The sequence below is a fragment of the Elephas maximus genome, chromosome 11 (assembly GCF_024166365.1).
Source record: "Elephas maximus indicus isolate mEleMax1 chromosome 11, mEleMax1 primary haplotype, whole genome shotgun sequence".
Taxonomy (NCBI): domain Eukaryota; kingdom Metazoa; phylum Chordata; class Mammalia; order Proboscidea; family Elephantidae; genus Elephas; species Elephas maximus.
In genome coordinates, this window is record NC_064829.1 from 51,110,384 (window position 1) to 51,131,122 (window position 20,739).

A 20,739-nucleotide genomic window follows, 5' to 3' on the forward strand; every position below is an offset into this window, starting at 1 on the left:
TGTGTCACCAGGACTCCAGATACAGCTCGGGCTCAGGTAAAAGGCTCAGGATTTTTGCATGAGACTCTGAGGGAAGCAGGCTTTTAGGGAAAGGTCAGGAGATGAATTTTGAGCATATTGTTTGAGCTAACAGATATCCCTCAGAGGTTCTGAATGCACTGCAGCTAGACATATAAAACAAAACATTTTCACAAATCAGCACACAAAATCATTATCTGCGATTTTTAACTTGCCTCACTGAACCAGATAGTCAAGCAAGGCTTGGAGTACATGAATGATATAATGTCAAACTTAGAGAGATACATATGCAATTTTCAACCATGTGGATTATACTCCTTGTGTTTAGGAACGGAAGTCCCTGGGTAGTGCAAATAGTTAAGCGCTAGGCTGCTAATGGAGCCCTGGTGGTGCACTGGTTAAGAGCTATGGCTGCTAACCAAAAGTTCAGCACTTCGAATCCACCAGCCCATCCTTGGAAACTTTATGGGGCAGTTCTCCTCTGTCCTATAGGGTCACTATGAGTCAGAATCAGCTTGACAGCAATGGGTTTGATGCTTTTTTTGGTTTCAGCTACTAACGGAAAGGTTGGAGGTTCAAGTTTACCCAGAGGCACCTGGGAAGAAAGGCCTTGTGATCTATTTCCAAAAAATTTTGAAAACTGTCTGTAGCACAGTTCTACTCTGACACACATGGGGTTACCATAAGTTAGAATCTACTCCAAGGCAACTGGGTTTTGGTTTTAAGAATGCCTGAGATCACAAAGGTGTCTACAATGAAGAGCACCTCTACTTAGGACTCAGTGTCTTGCTCTTGAGGGTGTAGATGATGAGTTGCCTGCAGGGTTTTGCATAATCTTGATGGTAGTGATGTTGGGAGTAGGAGGAAGCCAGTACAGTTCCCAGGGGCAATACCAGTTCAGAAGATAGAAGCCGATGGGACATGGGGATGAGTTGCTAGTACCCATGACCAATTCCCCGCCGGACCTACCATGTCTCAGCTTCCCCTGGACTCCCAATGGGCCTGCCATTGCAGCAGCCCATGGCTGCTTCCATCTACTTGGCATCAGCCAGAGAATCATGCTGGACCCAGTAAGAGACGCGAAGATGTTGAGAAAAGGGTTTTGAGAAGGCATTGCTGAGAAGCCTAAGGCTAACATGAAGTTGGCTGAGCTGGATGTTTCCTGGTGCCTGGAGTTGTGCTAGAGGAAGCAAGCCCAGCACCAGCAGGTCCCAGGCAGCGCTCAAGTTTGAGGCTCCCACCTTTCTACACAGCATGGTGACCATGCATCAATGAGAGAAGAGAAGACTGTGTTCTGTGGGCCATGGGCTTGGAACTTTTGAACCAACTTCAGGATGACGCTTCATGAGGTAAAGTATTTCACAGCTGCTGAAGCATATTCCTCTACCCTTGCAGCCGGCATACCTCCTTATCCAGGGGACAAGCTTCTATAAGAAGAGGCTTCCCTGGAGCCCAGAGCAAAAGGAGCTGATACCAAGAACACAGACAGGCCACGTGGGCGTTTCAGGTCTTCACGTTCATCTATGTGGATCACATTCAAGACTCGTGGGGTACTCAAGAGGGCAATCCTTTGTGGAAAAACACCTTAATATTCATATACTGCCGAATAGTTATTTTGGAATGTGTGATTTTGTTTCATCTTAAGATAGGTCTATAAGATAGACCTCAGAAATGATGCATTTAGCAAAAAAATTTTACAGCAGTTTTAAATACTTGGCCAGTGTTAGTCATTTCATGGCTGTGAATAATCATGACATTTAAATGAAATGAGCCTTTGGTAGTTCTTTCTGGCACTGTTTTGGTTCACTATCGTGGGCTTATGACAGTCTAATAATTTGAAATAGCATTCTATATATATATATGGAAACCCTGGCGATGTAGTGGTTCAGTGCTACGGCTGGTAGCCAAAAGGTAGGCAGTTCAAATCCATATGGCGCTGCTTGGAAGCTCTATGGGGCAGTTCTACCCTGTCCTATAGGGTCGCTATGAGTCGGACCCGACTCAATAGCAATGGGTTTTTGGGTTTATATATATATATATATATATAAAACAATGCATGGAACAATTATAAGAAGTCATTATATACGAAGCCCAGAAAATAGAAGGCAGCTAATTTTTACTGAGCCTCTGTTCTGTGCCAGCACAATATTGGGTATTTTATGTTCATTATCTTTTTTAAATTTGTAATCTTATGACTGTGTGAGATTGGTGTTATTATTCCCATATTACAGACAGAAAACCCGAAACTCCAAGAACAACTAATCCAAGCTATGTGGCTAATAAGTGGCAGAGCCCAGGTTCAAATCCGGATCTGTTAGTTCTAAAGTGTAAGCTTGTTGCACTACTTCATGTGGCATTAATTTTATGCTCCTGCTTATGTGTGGGGTAAGCAAATACCTACAGACTTTTCTTTATAGCTCAGGAGATAAAAAATCTTCTTGTCCTGATAGATCCTTGCTAAGAGATTCACAGTATATCTGTTTGGGAGGGAATGGGACAGGGGTCTCTCATCCATTGACTCCGTTGGTGCTTCTTGTTAATGAAGAAGCCCTGTCACTCAAATGGTCAGTTATGCTCTTCCCTTAATCGTCACGTGTTTGGTTGTCTGGTGTGCATTTTCTCGTTCCCTGTTACAAGGGACAAGGTGGGCACTCTGAAGTCCTGGCTCGCCTCTAGCTGGCCTCAAATGACTAAATTCAACTCCATTGTTGAGACAATGTACAACCCTTGCTCTTTAATTACTTCTACTTACTTTCACCACATATCGTGATTCATTTGCTTAAAACCACTGCGATAGTGGCTGCCATAACAAATGCTTTTCTGAGAGCCAGATTAATGTTTCCCTTTGTTTCCAGCTTATCTCTAGCCTGTCTGCAGTAATACACTCAACCCAAACAAGCGTATTTTTCACTCACAGCCTGCCTTTTATGAGTCCCACTGACAGTTCCTTAATAAATAATGCATTTCTAAATGGTCCTAAGCTTTTCTTCTTATTAATAATTCCAGTAGCTCTCCCATGGCTGAAAGATTTTATTTGGTCACTGGCTAGATTTTATTCTTGCCTGTTTCTCTACAATTTGCCTTGTTAGACTAATGTCTGGAACAGGAGGATATTACAACAGCACCCCATTCAGAGTAGGTATTCAATAGATATGAATTAGTACACATGATACATTCAGATCTATAGCATAGACTTTCTTTCTTTCTTTTTTTTTAAAGCTCTGGCTCTAGCCATGGGAACAAAAGAAAACCCTTGGGTTCTATTGAGACATGTCTTAGCACTGCTTCCTTAGCGGCATATTTGACATCATGTTTGCAAAATGCATTCTAACCGCCAGGTATCACGTTTAGTCATAAGAATTTTTTTGGTGTTTGCATTCTTCCTGCACGAAGCATTTTCTGCATAGCCCAGGCTTATGGCTCCCTTTTCTGAAATTACTTGACTATGTGCTCTCTTGCAGAATTCTCTCATTGTTTTGTCATTATTTTCTCCAGATACAGGTTTCTTCGGCCATCCAAAAGCGAAGCATTCTTAAGAAAGCTTTTGTAAGCCGAAATGGAGTAAAGTGAAGAAGCAGTTACCATTAATCTATATGGGAAACATTTTTGAGCATTCCCGGACCCCAAAAATAACCTACCAAATCATACAAAATAACACTTAAAATTTTTACGAGCTCTCATAGGCTTTTCTGATACCTTAGGGCACATCTTGCTAACGGGTACACAAAATAAATCGAGATAAAGCACAGATGCTCACAGACACAGTTCAAAGCCATGGCAGCTTGATGCTGAGCTTGGTGATACCACTCTCGCTGCTCTGGTGCGAGCTGCCTCTTTAACAGGTCGCTGCAAAACCCTTTTTCTGCTTTTTGCCTTTTTTCATAAAAGCAAAACTCCTCTTCTGATTTCTTTCGGTTAGCGGAAACAGGCACTAATGTAGGTCTTTCATAAAAGCGAGGTGGCATAAAGCCAACTTTTGAAAAGCGGGGGATACCTGTGTATCATAAATTCTTTTAGCACAAAGCTTTGGCTTCATCACATAGGACTTAATATGTGAGTTAGCACAGGAAGGTTACTGAATAAATATATCCTGATTAATTGATTTGTTTGCATCTATTTGCACTTTACCTTTTGTATGCTTTGTATCTTTTCTTTGGGTGCTTGTCAAGGATTTTCTTCGTTGGTGAATCTTTTACAAGCCAGCAATTATGCTTTCAGGTTCTTTTGTATGCATGCTGATTATCAGATTACTCATCATATAGTAGATGTTAATAAATGATGACATTACCACAAAAAGAAAGTGGAGAAATTTCACCATGATTAATACATTGAAGTAAATTCCTCTTTCTAGAAAAATTAAACAGGTCTTTGAGAACTGACTACAACACAGCATATAATTTCTATCATGAGGTTTCCTTGTGCTGTTGTAAAATGTTTAGCACCTAAACTAACTATATATGTTCAGATTATGAAAAGGGAGGGATGGTACAAAAAAGCTAAGCACATTTGAATTCTAGGAAATTTTCACTTGGGAAAAAAATCTAGTAATGTTATCTAGGGAGCATATAGTCTCACAAAAGCATTCAGTCTCTTCAGTACAGTTGCTGTCAATGACCTACCCATTCCCCTTAACCATATCTCTTCAGTGCACGCCAATCAAATTTCAACTACCAGCACCTGTGTTTCTTTGCCTTCGCCCTCTCTCTTGCCCCTGGAATACCTGGATCTGCATGCTTCGGGCGGAATAACTCTCAGGTGTGTGTGCTATACTAGTTCCTAGAGTTCTCCTGTTGGCCTAATCTCTAGTTTTTTATAGTGGTTACCGGTAATCATTGAGCCAAGTCTGATTCATGGTGACCATGTGTGTCAGAGTAGAAGAGTGGAGAAGTGGAAGGGAAAGGAGAACTGGGCTGCATAGGAGATTTCACTTTCTTATCCTCCTTGCTCCACTGTCACCTCATGCCCCTGTTGTGTTACATCCCGACCTAATTCATGTAAAAGAGCAGTGAGGTCACGGTGAGCCTAACCTCTGTGCTCTGCTGGATGTCAGGTCTTGGTGGTTCCAGAACAGATGACAAGGAAGGACCCATCACCTACTCTCCAGTCCTCTGCCTCACTCTTTCTCCTATATGTGACTACTACACAGTGGTCTTACTTCTGTCCCTTTTAATCAGGAACAATAATCCAATTTCTTTTCCTTTACTCTAGTTGAAACTGAGAATTTGTTGGACTTCCTAATAATCTTATCCTCTCTTCATTTTCAGTGATTAAGAGCTCAGCCACTAACCAAGAGGCTGGCAGTTCGAATCCGCCAGCTGCTCCTTGGAGACCCTATGGGGTAGTTCTCTGTCCTATAGGGTCGCTATGAGTCTGAATTGACAGCAACGGGCTTGGTTTTGGTTTTTATTTTCATTTTCAACCAGGAAACAAAGAATATTTTATTTAACTTCTTATGGATAATTGACCAGAAAAGAAGAGTTTAGCTTTGCCTGAAAGCATTTATTTTAGATAAAATTAGAACATCTTATTAATATATATTGACCTGTGATAGCTAGGGGCTGTGCTAAAATTATTATTAATAAAAGATTCACATTCTGTAGCAGGATGGGGGCTGCTAAAATCCTGACAGAAATGCCAACTGTTTAAATGTACAGAGAATCTCTGTTTTTTTTTTTTTTTTTTCCCTTTTGGAAGTTTTATTGTTCTCTAGAAACAAATTGGCCCCAAGCTCAGAGCCTGTTAACTACCTTTTCAAGCTGACACCATGCTAGAAATTTGTGTCATTTTATATTGTTCAGGCAGGTACACTGTAGAGGCAGGAGTTATGGGTGTAAAATACTCTTCAAGAAGGATTATATGCCCATTTAGGCTGGCATTTGTTGTTAATCGTTATGTGTCAGGAAGTCGGCTCCAACTCATAACCATCTGATAGCGACCCTATGGTTAAAAAGAGGTTGAGGTTCAGTCTCCATATTGCTATTGGGTGCTTTGCCTCTTCACATTCTTGCAACATAATCCAGTGTGTGTATTATTCATATCTCTCTCCCTCCATCAAATTTAGAAAGGGATGTCAGGAAATCTATTGTCTTCAAGTCATAAACCATACTCTGTGCAATACTTTGATTCATATTACATCAAAATGCTAATGATTCAGACTCACAGAAAACTCTCATGTAGGCAGAGGTAGAGAATTGCTAAGTCTGTCCCAGATGCAGACGTTCCCTCCATTACATCCCCATTCAGTGGCCATTCAAATGCCTTTGAAACAATCCCAAAGAGATAGCACTTTATACTTTAAAACCAAACCAAACCTATGGTCCTCAAGTTGATTTCGACTTATAGCAACCCTACAGGACAGAGTAGAACTACCCCGTAGCATTTCCAAGGAGCAGCTGGTGGATTCTAACTGCCAACCTTTTGGTTAGTAACCAAGCTTCTTAATCACTATGCCACCAGGGGGCTACTTTATGCTTTAGAAAGATCTAAATATTATAGCCATTTTCCTTAGTATAGCCACTTTTTGCCTTCTGGTGGCTTCTACCCTTAGTCTTTGTTCTATTCTTTTAGTCAAGTAGAACAACTTCAGTCTTCCTCGTGGTGGCTCTTTGCACACTGAGAAAGTTCCTTTATCTCTCTGCTCTTCAATTTTCTATTTTGAAAAATTCAGATTGATATTGGTGTCAACTTCTAGGGTTGTGGCTACTATTAAATGAGATGATATGCGTAAACAGTGTCTAGCACAGTGCCTGGCACAGAGTTAGCACTCAATTAATGCTGGCTATTTTTACTATTATTTGAGGACAACACCGGGGTCTCCTTGAGTCTTCTAGAGCAAACATTCTTTCCTCCCTCATCCCTGGTTGGATTCCCTGTAATATAAACATCTGTTTAATGCAGTAACCAGAACTGAGCTAAGCATCCTAGTTGAGACCTGAATGACAACACAGACTGAAACACTCCTGGGAGTGCCCTTCTGAGCACTGTAATTCCAGTGAACTGCTTTGACCAACTTTACTTGTTTCAACAACTACTGAATTATATGAAGCTTCCTATAAATTGAAACCCCTGAGCCTTCCTCACATTAACATTGGTTTTGAATTTCTGCCTTTGGTTTGTTTCCTTAAGGACAAAATTTTGCATTCATTCCTAATAAAGTTTATGTTGTTGGAGCTCATCCCTTATTTTACCTGTTGTAAACTGATTCTATTTTTCAAAGAGTTAACTATTTATCTTAAATTACGTAAAAAAAAAAAAAATCCGATAAGGTTGCTACTCATTTAAAGCATGTGTTTCAAGTGATATGAAATATAAACAGAACCTAGAGCAAAAGGATCTGGACTGTTCTTGAACTGTATTCTCCACAATTACCCAGTTATCCTTGTGCTGACGTCAGGATCTATTCAACTCTCCAGAAATCTAATGCTTCGGTTCACTACTTTACAATATTCAAATGAAAAGCAATAAGAAGCATAATGAATAGACCTGAAAGTTTTATACCTTTATTTGATCCATAGTTTTTTTTAGGGGCTGAGGAGGAAGCAGGAATCTATAACAGATTACCGAGTTGGCCTGGGAGGGGTGCAACCATACATAAACCATCTAGTTGACTCTGACTCATGCATGGCATTACCATGTGTGTCAGGGTAGAATTGTGCTCTGTAGGGTTTTCAATGGCTGATTTTTTGAAAATAGATCACCAGTCCTTTCTTCTGAGGTGCCTCAAACCTCCAACCTTTTGGTTAGCAGCCGAGCATGTTAACGGTTTGCACTACCCGAAGCCTTCTCAGCCCTACATATCAGGGTTTACATTCACACTCTTTTGCCGAAGGCAAGTTGGGCCAGCACTGAGGATTAAGAACACCTGGCTGCAGGTACCAATTTGTATCAGGCATTGAAATTTCCACCATAAGAAAGTTTGCTTTATTTTTAAATCACTTTATATTATCTTTTAGCAAATAAATGTCTATTGGCGCTCTAGTCTCTAGGCTGTCAACTCAGCACTTAAGTTGATTTGCCTTTTTCTTTTTTTAAGAACAATACCACGGGGAACAAAAGAAGCAATCAATTTCTCAAAGTGAAAGAGCTAAGGTTTCACCTTCTGGTTGGATTATTCCTGCACATCATTTCTGAAAAGGTAATTGGAAAATTGTGCACTTAGGTAGTTAAGGACTTGTTCAGTGAGGTGCTCAACCTGAAGGAAATATTTAATGCTCTGTCTCTTAGGCAAAGCATTTGCTAAGAATTCTGAAGAAACCTGTCAATTGACCACAGGGAGTTAGAAAAAATGGCTTCTGAAGGGTCTAGGGAAAAAGACGATTCAGGTCTAGGCCCCAGAATGTTCTTACTGAGTCTATGGTCTCTTCTATATCTAAATTTTCTTGATTTCTCTCAATAGAAATGACAGCATTGTGGTTTTAAGACTAAAGTTTCCTTTTCTCTCTGACCACATGCTTCCCTGCTATGAAGAGTAGAAAGATACTCCATTTACCTGTAAATCCCTGCCCCCACAACATATCTAGTATGAGTGAGCTTCGTAATATTTCATTTCAACAAAGTATTCAAAATTTGAGCATCCTTTTTAAAAACACTAACCTATCCTGATAGATGCTATGACATGGAAAAACTTTGAAAACATTATAGCAAGTGAAATCCATCAGACACAAGAGGACAGTTATTATATAAGCTCACTTATATAAAATGTTTAGAATAGGCAAATGTATAGAGATGAAAGTTTATTACTAGTCACCAGGTGCTAGGGAAAGAGAGTAATGGGGAGTTGTTGCTCAAGGGGCACTGATTTTCTGTTTGGGGAGTTGAAAAACTTTTGGAAGTAGGTAGTGGAGATGGTTACACAAGATCGTGAATGGGATTAATGTCACTGAATTGTATACTTAAAAATGGTTAAAATGGCAAAAAATGTGTTATATATATTTTACCACAATTAAAAAAAAATGCTAGCCTAATTGATTTATATCACTTGGTATTTTTATTGCCTAATATGTCCCCATTCCTCAATAAATGTAATAGAAAATATGAAAGAAGTATAATATGATGTTCATAAGCTGTCTAGATAGAAAATAATTGTAACCGGGGTATTGGTTGACTCTGTCTTGGCTCAACAAACAAACCGGAAGTTTGATGGGCACAAAGATTATTTACATTCCGTTGGAAGAGTCCACTCCTAGCTGAAGTATTAGTGAAATACCTAGATTTTATTGAGAGTTTGGTAGGAGAGGTGGAGGAACTTTTTGCATGCTCTGCCCTTCAGCATAGTCTGTAATGAATTCTCATTGGCAGGTCTCTTCTCACCAATTACTCCTTCTCCCAAGCCACTAGACTTTAGTTGTTTTTTTTTCTCCCTTCCCCTTACAACATTTAATCACTAGTGGATTTTACCCCAAACTTCTTTCTTATACAGAACAATCTAGCTCAACAAAGAAATCATGATTGATTACTCTCCTTAGAATGCTGATGAAAATTATTAAGAATAAAAAATGGTGCCACAATATGTGTTCTCTTATCCACAAAAGTAGAATTCATGAAATGGCTAAAAACTAAGGTGAGCTTATGGAGCTGCAGAGCATTAGTACTTCAGGGAGACGGGAAAAAGATATCATGAGGTAAAACAAATGGTTGTTCAGCTTTGACTTTCAAATAAGACATCTTAAAGTTCCTGTCTTAGTCTGGGTTCCTTAGAGAGCAAAACCAGTGAAGTGTCTATACATGTATTAGAGAAATTTACTTTAAGGAAATGGCTCACACAATTGTGAGGAAAGGAGTCACACAATTGTGGGGGCTGGCAAGTCCCAAATCTATGGGTTAAGTGTCAGGCTGAAGAGCTCTGCTGGCTCACAAGGTTGCTGGGGTTGGTGAATCCAAAATCTGCAGGTCAGGTAGCAGACCAGAGACTTCTACAAGCTTATGTCTCAAGAATCAGAGACCACGCAATGAGAAGAATGTGGGTTCAAGAAAAACAGCAAGCTTTGCCAGAACACGCATTTATATACTGCAAGTAGGCCATACCCCAAAGAAAACTCCCCTTTCAACTGATTGGCTACTCACATCAGATCACAAAATGGAAGGTGATTACACAGTGTCTGCCAAACCACTGAGAACCATAGACTAGCCAAGTTGACATATGACATTAACCATCACAGTTCCTAATTAAATAATAGTCTTGACGAACCTGTTGCCATCAAGTAGATTCTGACTCATAGCAACTCTTGAAGACAGACTGTATTTACTTGGATGTCTAAGATTAGGCCTTTACATATTAAGAATAACTGTTTGGGGGCTTGACCATTGTTCCATAATATGAATTGAGTTGTGTCCTTCCAGAATATGTGTTAGAATCCTAACCCCTATATTTATGGATGTAATCCCATCTAGGAGCCCTGGTGACCCAGTGGTTAAGTGTTTGGCTGCTAATCAAAAGGTCAGCAGTTCAAACCCAGCAGCCGCTTCTTGGAAAGGCTATGGGGCAGTTCTTCTCTGTCCTATAGAGTTGGAATTGACTCAAAGGCAATGGATAATCCCATCTAGGCACAGGGCCTTATTTGTTAATGAGACCATATCAGTGTAGAGTGCATCTTACTTTTGAACTATAAAAGAAACATATTAGGCACAGGAGAAAGAAACACAAATGAAGAGGAAGGTAGATGCCAGGTGGAAATGGCCAAGGAATCAAGGAATGCTGGGTCTACAGAAACTAAAAAAAAAAAACTTCCCCCGGAGATGACAAACAGAGTGCCTTCCCTTAGAGCCAGTGCCCCAGATTTGGACTTCCAGCTTCCTAAACTGTGAGAAAATAAAATTTCTGTTCTTTAAAACCATCTACTTGTGGTGTTTCTGTTATAGCAGTACTAAGAAACTAAGCGCAGCAGTACTAAGAAACAGCAGCACTAAGAAACAAGTTGCCAGTGTATAGGAAGGGTAAAGAGTGTGACAAAAATAAGGGGAGTCCCTTCCACACAGTGGAAGGCAAACCTTTCTTGTTAATGGGAGGTGGTGCCAGGAGAGAGAGGAAATGGTGTGCAAGAGGTCAGAGGCAAGTGTGAGGGGGTGTCAGGAGTAGAAAAAAGCTGATAGTCTGGAAAGATTTAAGAACATCATGCCTGATTCCTAACTTTTCTGACACAGCTCAGTAGGCAGGATGCCTCTGAGAAGGTCCATATATAGCAATTTAATATGTACACGGCTATAGATAGCTGACTACAATTAAAGGAATTATCTAGTTGGAAGATATGTTGTCAGCAGTAACCAATATGATGCACAAAAGTCCAGGTGGGATCAGCCATATTTCAGTGATGTTAGTTCAGTGAGACATGGGTGAGATGGCCCAGGTGGTACCACAGGAAGAACCTGAAGGAAAAGTCAGGAAACTACAGCCCACCCCTACACCCTGAGCTCTAAAAGTTTCTCCTTGTCAGGAGATGGCCATATCCTTAGGAGGAGAAGAAGGATAAAGCCTTGAGAATATATGGGAAATACTGAAAGGTCGAGTGATTACCCAAATGAAAACGAGCTGTAATGAGGTAATTTTAATTAAGATGGGAGTGGAGATGGAAGAGATGAATGAGCTTAAATACAGAGGTTAAATTAGAAATTACATATTTTTTCACAATGGATTCATCATTTGGGAATTGGATCCCACTAAAGTGTATGTAGTTAGGAGTCAGAACGAGTTGTCAAAGGGAGCTATTACATGAGTTGGAAGAAAACATATGCTATGTGAATGGGAACCAATGGGGTGAGTGTGAGCTTGTGCTGTCTATCAGCTACAACTACAAAGTCAAGCTCTCAGAAAAGGTGGGAGGTCAGAGGGGGATGACTCAGAAGCCAAAACAAAGAAAACAGCATTAAAATGAAGTGAGGGGAGTTCAATAGTCAATTTAGCAAAAATCTCTTGAATTTTTGAGTTTGTTTTTTCTCTTTTGTTCTCCAGGTTTAGGCTGACACCAAGTAAGGAAGACTGTCTTTAAAGCAGTTAAGACCACGTTTGCTGGGAAAATATACCTCCACGTGAAAATGTCTGACTATTAATTATCTTTTCTCATTTGTTCTGTTGAGGGTTCCTTTGCATAAGAAATGCCCCTCAATTGAAAGAGAATGTTCATGTTTCACAAATTCCTCACTGAGAACAGTTCGTAAATCACCAAGGCTGACAAATTACCTTTAGGCTAAATAGCTTGAAAAGTATTGAAAGGTTTTTCTTTACTTACAGTTTTGCATAATTGTGTAAGATTGTAAGTAATTTACATGTTAGAGAAGGTTCACCAAAGTAGGGCTTGTTGAAAACTGTTAAGCTGAACAAATACTGGAATAGTACATGCTTGAAATCAAACTAAAGATTGGGTTTCAGTCTGCTGATTATGGCCATATAGTCATGACAGATTGAAATTGAATAGAAATATGACTTGCCTTGCTTATTGGATAAGTTGTTTTTGTCACATTTTGTCATATTTTCTCCTAATTCTAAGATAATTGGTCTCTTTCAAATGAAATCTTTCATATATCTTCATGTTAAAAATTGTTTTTGTGTAAGTTTGCTTTGATTCAGATTGCTGTTCACACACAATTTATTCTCCAAGCATTACTGGTTTTTCTAAGCTATTACTTATTTGCTGTCTGTCACCAGTGGCCACTGTTAGTCACTGCGATTCTAACATCTTGTCTTTGGAATCAGCATCTCTTTAAAATGAGCCACTTGAAGCCACTGCCACAATAGATTCTAATTGCATATCATGAAGTTTGAAGCCTTGAGTGGGGTCTGCATACTTGCCTTCGTTTTTGACATTACTTTCTCTCTTTTGTCTGCTCCCAATCTGGCTAAAGGAAGCCTTTTCCTCACTGAAAATGGGGGACCAAATCATTTATTATAGCTGTGTCATAGTTGGTTTGTTTCAATGGTTATTTAGAACAGTTAATCAATCAATCATTGAGTGACTCAACAAATATTTATTAAACACAGTCCAAGTGCAATAGCCTGCAATAGATATTCTGAGGGAAACAAACCAAAAGCAAAGCATGGCTTCTGCTCTCAGAGATGGAGGTCCAAGACTTGCAATGTTCTTATTGAAGGTAGTGGTTCTGGAAACATGTAAAATGTAGATACGCAGAGTGGATGGGTCATTACAACGTAACTAAAATATGACCTGAGCCTAACAGAGGTTAAGAGCCTCCTGGGAGTCAACTTTCCAAAGCATTACCTATTTAGTTTTGAAGTATGTTAGGTGTATTTTTTTCACTCCCTGCCAGATTAACATTTCCAATTATTTAGACTCCGTATTAGTATTCTGTTGTTGCTGCAACCTGTGGGAGAAAAGTGTTAACAGTCTGCTCCCGTAAAGATTACAGCCTTGGAAATCCTATGGGGTAGTCCTACCCTGTCCTAGAGGGTCTCTCCATGAGTCAGAATCCATTTGATAGCAACAGTATGGGTACGGGTTGCTGTAACAAATAGGCACAAACCTGGTAGCCTAAAACAACCCATATTAATTCCCTTACAGTTCTGGAGGTTAGATGACCAAAAAACAGTTTCACTGGGCTGAAACGAAGGTGTCAGCAGGTTCTCCCTCCCTCCAGGGGCTCTAAGGGACAGTCTATTTCCTTGCCTCTTCCAGCTTCTAGAGCTGCATTGTTTGCTTTCTTTGGCTCATGGCTCCTTTCTCCATCTTCAAAGCCAGCGGCACATCAGCTTGCTTCAATGATTGCGGTATGGTCTTCAGCGTCAAATCTCCCTCTGCCTCCCTCTTATAAGTGTAATTGATTGCGTTAATAGTCCACTTGGATAATCCAGGGATAATCTCTCCACCTCAAAATCCTTAACTTAATCATAGTTCATGGTCTATTTTGTCACTCTAGGTAACAATCACAAGTTCCTGGGATTTAGATATCTTTTGGGGGCCACTATTTAGCCAACTACAGATTTCTACTGAAATAACTTTACATTCTGGGAGAAAATATTAACTGGGGAAGAAAATTCAGAGTGCCTCTGCTAGAAAGTTGTCGAAGTGTGAGAAAAGTATACCCAGAACAGGAAACAGAGAAGTGCATAATTCAGAATGTTTGAGTGTTTGTGTTTGGCCTGGAGTTTCTCTTCCACTGTTTGTTTATGCCACTGAGACCCTACAATGTTGGGTCCACAGATGAGTATCACAGGGAAGACTAAAGGCATGAACTCAGGCCATGTGAGCAGGTTTATTTGAGATGTCACATATTTCCCCTAATGTGGCAGCAGGAGCTACCTGTCTTGCAATGAAGATGAATTCCACCAATTTCATGCTGCCATCCTCAGTGCCTGGCAGCTTTCTCCTAATCTGGCAACACAGCTGCCTTCTCTATGCAACCAGGAGTTGAGATAATCTTTAAATCGTTCAAATGGCCATCACTTTACCTCCTGGCCACACACACAGATGTTGGCACTCTAAGCCAGCTTTCTCTTGCCATGCTGTTAGCCAAATTCATCCTTAACGCACAGCACATCACAGCTCAATACAACCTACTCCTTAAGCACAGTGAATCCATGTGCCTTTTTACTTATCTGGAACCCGTGGTAGATAGATCCTTGTTTCGTCACACAAGACATAGCAACCCAGGGCACCTTAACTTCCACATACTACTGGACCTGTTATTTCCTGATGATTATAGCTGCCTGATTGTCAAGACTCCAAAAAATTGTAAGCTCTTCAAATGCAAACATTTTTTACATCATATTTCTGTCTTTTTAGCACTGACACTGTCTCATAACACCAAGCTGAATGTCAGTCACCATTAATTGTATTTCAAAATGGGCACCACTGTGGGGAAGACTGTGAACCAAAGCCCAGGGCTTCCGTACTATTTCTGATCCATTAACACATCATTAAGGGGTCTTTGATAAGCCAGTTCCCAGCTTGGGGTTTCACTTGTATTATCTGTAAATGCGTCATCATATCTGTTGTACAGAGTTATGGTCAAAGAAGGTTGTAGCTGAAAAGGCATTTTGAAAGACAATATTAGGGCCTGAGGTAGTATTAGTTTTGTCACAGAATATTATAGTCAATTTAGTTAGAGCAATCATATAAAACATTTCTTGACGTTCACCCAAAATAGCTTCTTCTGAATATTTATCAATAAATAGAATTTTCAAGTAGGAAAAGGTCATAAGAATTATGTGGTCAATATCCCTGAGAAATAGGATAACTTTTCTAAGGTCATAGACTAAACCCGGCACTAGTTAGTGACAAAGCTGGAAAGAGTCCAGATGTTTTCAGTTCAAAGCAGTGGGTATTCTCTGACTTCATAAGACTGAAAATAAAAAGTGTGGCTTTTTGTTCTTTATCTGTGATTCCTACACTAATATAAATAATACTTTATACTTACTGAGTTCATTAATATTTTTTAAAAAAGATTTTTTTTTTTACTGTTTCATATTAAATTTAAATATTTACACTGTTATTAGGGCCCTGGTGGCACAGCGGTTAAGAGCTCAACTGTTAACCAAAAGGTTAGCAGTTCGAATCACCAGCTGCTCCTTGGAAACCCTGTGGGGGCATTCTACTCTGTCCTATAGGGTTGCTAGGAGTTGGAACTGACTCAACAATGTGGTGTTTTTGTTTTGTTTTGTTAGGGTTTATTTATTATTTTATTTTCCAAGCTACCGTATTTTTTTGCTTCACCTTAGCAATTTGTCATTTATAAGAGTATCTCCTTAATAAACTGAATGCTTTTAGAAAGGTCAATTTTTTTTTAATTTGTTCCATTTTATATCAATCATTTTGAATGAGGATCTTCCAAAAGACTACATTAGTGTTGTTGCTGTAGTGTGTTTGTTTTATAGGAAGGATGAAACCAATTATCGTTGCTTTCAGGTGAGTGATTAAATATGTACATGTTATTGTTAGGTGCTGTCGAGTTGGCTTCAATTCATAGCAACCCTATAGGACAAAGTAGAATTGACCCCCATGGTTTCCAAGTAGCGGCTGGTGAATTTGAACTCCTGGTCTTTTGGTTAGCAGCCGAGCTCTTAACGACTGTGCCACCAGGGCTCCAGACATCATGATAAAAAAAAAAAAAATTTTATCAAAAATTTACCCATTGCATTGGGTAAATTTTTGCAGCAAATTTACCCAATGCAATGTGTTGTTTGATTTCTTGACTCCTGCTTGCATGGGTGTTGATTGTGGATCCAAGTAAAATGAAATCCTTGACAACTTCAATCTTTTCTCTGTGTATTATGATGTTGCTCATTGGTCCAGTTGTGAGGATTTTTGTTTTCTTTATGTTGAGGTGTAACACATATATGTACATAGAGAACCCCAAAATTATTCAGATTAGTAAGATAGCTGAGGAAGTTATTAAATACATGATCAAAAAAAACAAAAACAACTACTTTTATGCATGTCAGAAAATAAAACAACAAAAAAAGTGGAAAAAAAGATTACATTTAGCAAAGCGAAAATAGCAACAAAAAAAATGTGAAAAGTACTCTTATAGAGCATAGTTCCCACAGTTTTTGTTGCAAAGGTAAAAATTCCTACCCAATATGATGACCAGATAAGTAGAGTCCTGAGCTGGCAGAGAAGCCCTGATTACAACACGATGAGTCTCTTTTCATTCCTTGATCTCAATGACCTTATCTGAAGTCTAGAGGAAATCTATGTCTTGTTCATGTTCATTGCTGAGAAGATCCACAGTTTGTCTATTCTTCTATCAAAGGACAACTGGGCTGTTTTGTTTCTGTGTTTCTTGGGTTAATATTCAGGGCTGGAACTTTGGGGTCATTGGTAAATGTATCATACTCAGATTTTTGAAGCTGCCTAATCCACTCTATTATACAAAATTGTCTAGGGTAAGTAATGCGTTTCTAGGTCTCTGTGATTGCATCTACTCAACTGAAGTGATGAAATCATGGATCACACATCCCAAAATTCTATTCAGAGATTTAATTAATTAATTGGGGTAACTTACCAATCCATTTGTATATTTGCATTGCTTGAAATTCCTATGTATCTTCTTTAAAGGTTCTAAAATTGAGTCTATACTTGTAGTAAGCTATGAAAAATTGCAGTACCAGGAAGTGCTAAGTTGTATTATTATGCAGGAGACATATTTGGGGCTGGTATATAAATTGTGATAATCTGAGTCTTTCAAGGCACCAAGTGAAATGGATAGATCTATTTTTTAATCGGTTTGGACAGCTGTCTACACAGCTGCATCCTGGCTATTTGTCTTTGCCCAGTCACGTGGCCCAGGACATCTGTCTGTGCTGCTTCCCACCCCCTGGGAAAACTAATGGGGTCATCAGACACACATTCTAGCCAGATCTGGAGCAGCTCAGCTAACACTGGGATGACTGCTGGTCTAGCTTTTCATTACATTGTAGGCACATGTTTTGTAAAATGTCTCATTATTTTCAGAGTGGCAATTCCAGGCACTATGACACAGAACACAGCTTTTGTTTGGAGTGAACACAGCATTTGTTTCTCAGTTAATCTCAAATGCTGTCTATTACCACTTGAAAGGCAGTATTTGTGTTTTTGTCACTGAAAACCATTGGTTCTCCCCGTCTGGAAAGGGCTTCCTCTGAGAACTGATATACATCTGCTGAAAGAAGAAACAGGGAATGTCTCCCCAAATTTGTAACAGTTGCAAAGTTGATATGTCCATCTCCATCCTGGCACCAAAATCCTGATCCTTAGAAATTATGTGTTTGTGTCTTTTGTTCTCCTTACCTGTAAAATTTCTCTCTCGCCACCCCTCTCATCTTCTCTGCTGACTTCCGTCTCTCAGCTCTACCTGTCCAAATACTGGTCATCCTCCACACCCAGGAAAATGTCACCTTTTGTGTCAAGCCTTATCCACTCCCTAAGTATTTTCTTATTCTCTTCCTACAGAGTTTCAACTGAGCTCTGTGTTTATTGGTATTTGTGTTTTCCATATCCACCTCTCTTAGTGGGGCCCTGGTGGTACAGTGGTTAAGAGCTATGACTGCTAACCAATAGGTTGGCAGTTCAAATCCATCAGCTGCTCCTTGGAAACCCTATGGGACAGTTCTACTCTGTCCTATAGGTACTCTGTCCTATAGGGTCACTATGAGTTGGATTTGGCTCGATGGCAATGGGTATGGGTCATCCCCCAGTAGAGAAGAAGGCACAGATAACTCCTTATTCATCTTTGTGTCTGACATGGGGAATAACAAGGTCTCAATATTTGTTGAATACTTTAATTTTTCTAGGTGACTTATGGAACAATCCACTAAAATCATTAAGAAGGAAGGTCCTTTGCATGAGAATCCTTAAAATATATAGAATATAATTATTTGTGTACCCTGGGGCATACTAAGGATCCCTGGTGGTACAGTGGCTAAAGCGCTTGGCTGCTAACCAAAGGTTGGCAGTTAAAACCCACCAGATGCTCCAAGGGAGAAAGATGTGGCAGTCTACTTCAAGATTTACAGCCTTCGTAAAAAGTTTCCTAAATACAACCAAACACTTTGAGGGACAGAGTAGCAGGGGCAGGGTCTGGGGAGCATGGTTTCAGGGGATATCTAGGTCAATAGGCATAACAAATTGTATTAAGAAATGTTCTGTATCCTGCTTTGTGAGTGGCATCTGGGGTCTTAAAAACTAGAAAGCAGCCATCTAAGATGCATGAATTGGTCTCAACCTACCTGGAGCAAAGGAGAATGAAGAACACCAAAGACGTAAGGAAAATATGAGCCCAAGAGAAAGAAAGGGCCACATAAACCAGAGACTCCATCAGCCTTGAACTGGAAAAACTAGATGGTGCTTGGTTACCACCAATGACTGCCCTGACAGGGAACACAAGGGAGGATCCCTGATGGAGCAGGAGAAAAGTGGGATACAGACCTCAAATTCTAGTAAAAAGATCATACTTAATGGTCTGATTGAGACTGGAGGGACCCCAGAGGTCATGGCCCCCAGACTCTCTGTTAGCCCAAAACTAAAACCATTCTCAAAACCAACACTTCAGACAGGGATTGGACTGGACTATAAGTCATAAAATGATACTGGTAAGGAACGTGCTTCTTAGCTTAAGTAGACACATGAGATTATGTGGGCAGCTCCTGTCTGGAGGCTAGATGAAAAGGCAGAGGAGGACAGGAGCTGGTTGAATGGACGTGGGAAATACACGGTGGAGGTAAGGAGTGTGCTGTCACGTTGTAGGGAGAGCAACTAGGGTCACATAACAATGTGTGTATAAGTTTTTGTATGAGAAACTGACTTGAATTGTAAACTTTCACTTAAAGAACAATAAAAGAAAAAAAAAAAAGATTTGCAGCCTTGGAAACTCTATGGGGCATTTCTACTCAGTCCTACCAAGTTGTTATGAGTTGGAATCAACTTGATGGCCATGGGTTTGGTTTAGGTGTGGGGGCATACTAATGTACTAAATATTGCTATATAAATAATAATAATAATTACATGATTATTGACAGACTGACAACCTAATGTAATCTACTTTATTAACACCAGGGATAAACTGCAGAATCAGGCCAGGAGATGAGCTGAAGAGGTAAAATGTCAAAGAACATGAACACAGAATCATGTATTCCTAGAAACAAGTTGTGAGAAAAGTAGCGTTACAGGGACAAGATGCTATTTAAAAATTTCTGTTATGTTTGTTTCTGCAGCAACGATGATAGTATTCATCTTTGTGTTGAAAATATTTATTCTGATGGCCCTTTTGTTTCTGCATAGGCTCTCTGGAATGAAGAAAATCCAGAAAATGAGACACTAATGTGCACTTTGTAATAATACAAAAAGCATGGTAACATCTGAGGGGTATCAATTATATATAGTCCTTGAAAAAAAAATTGAAAAAAGTAGGATAGTGCAAAAGGGAGATTGCTATGGTTGAATTATGTCCCCCCAAAACATGTTGACGTCTTAACCCCTAATATCTGTGAAATTGACCTTGTTTGGAAATAGGATCTTTGCAGATATAATTAGTTAATGAGTTCATACTGGATTGGGTGGAGTGGACTCTAATCCAGTATGACTGGTGCCCTTAAAAGAAGATGAGAAAAGACTCAGATGCAAAAGAGACACAGAGGGAAGATGGCTATTAGAAGACAGAGGTAGAGATTGGAGTTATGCTGCTACAAGACAAGGAATGCCTGGGGTGACCAGAAGCTAGAAGAAGCAAGGAAGAATCTCCCACGAGGATCCTTGATTTCACACTTCTAGATTCCAGAACTGTGAGAGAATAAATTTCTGTTGTTCTAAGACATCAGCTTGTGGTACTTTGTTACGGCACCCCTAGGAAACTAATACAGAGATTTTCCTCATTATTGAGCCCAAAACAAGCTTGGGGATCTGTATTTGGAGTGAAGGGGGAAACACTCAAATATGCTTCAATATATTGAAGAGATATTTTCAAGAGATATTGAAGAGATTGGAAACCCTAGTGGCATAGTGGTTAAGTGCTACAGCTGCTAAACAAGAGGTCAGCAATTCGAATCCACCAGGCCCTCCTTGGAAACTCTATGGGGCAGTTCTACTCTGTCCTATAGGGTTGCTATGCGTCGGAATCGACTCGATGGCAGTGGGTGGGTATATTGAAGAGAAGATTACCTCACCACCACTACATAAAAAAATCAAACAATGTGGTGGCAGGCAGGGAACTAAGGGGGAAGAGGGCCAGGAGAAAACTTTTGGTAGAGAGATCCACAACCAATGAACTCTGAGAAGAGTGTCCATTGATACCAATTCAATT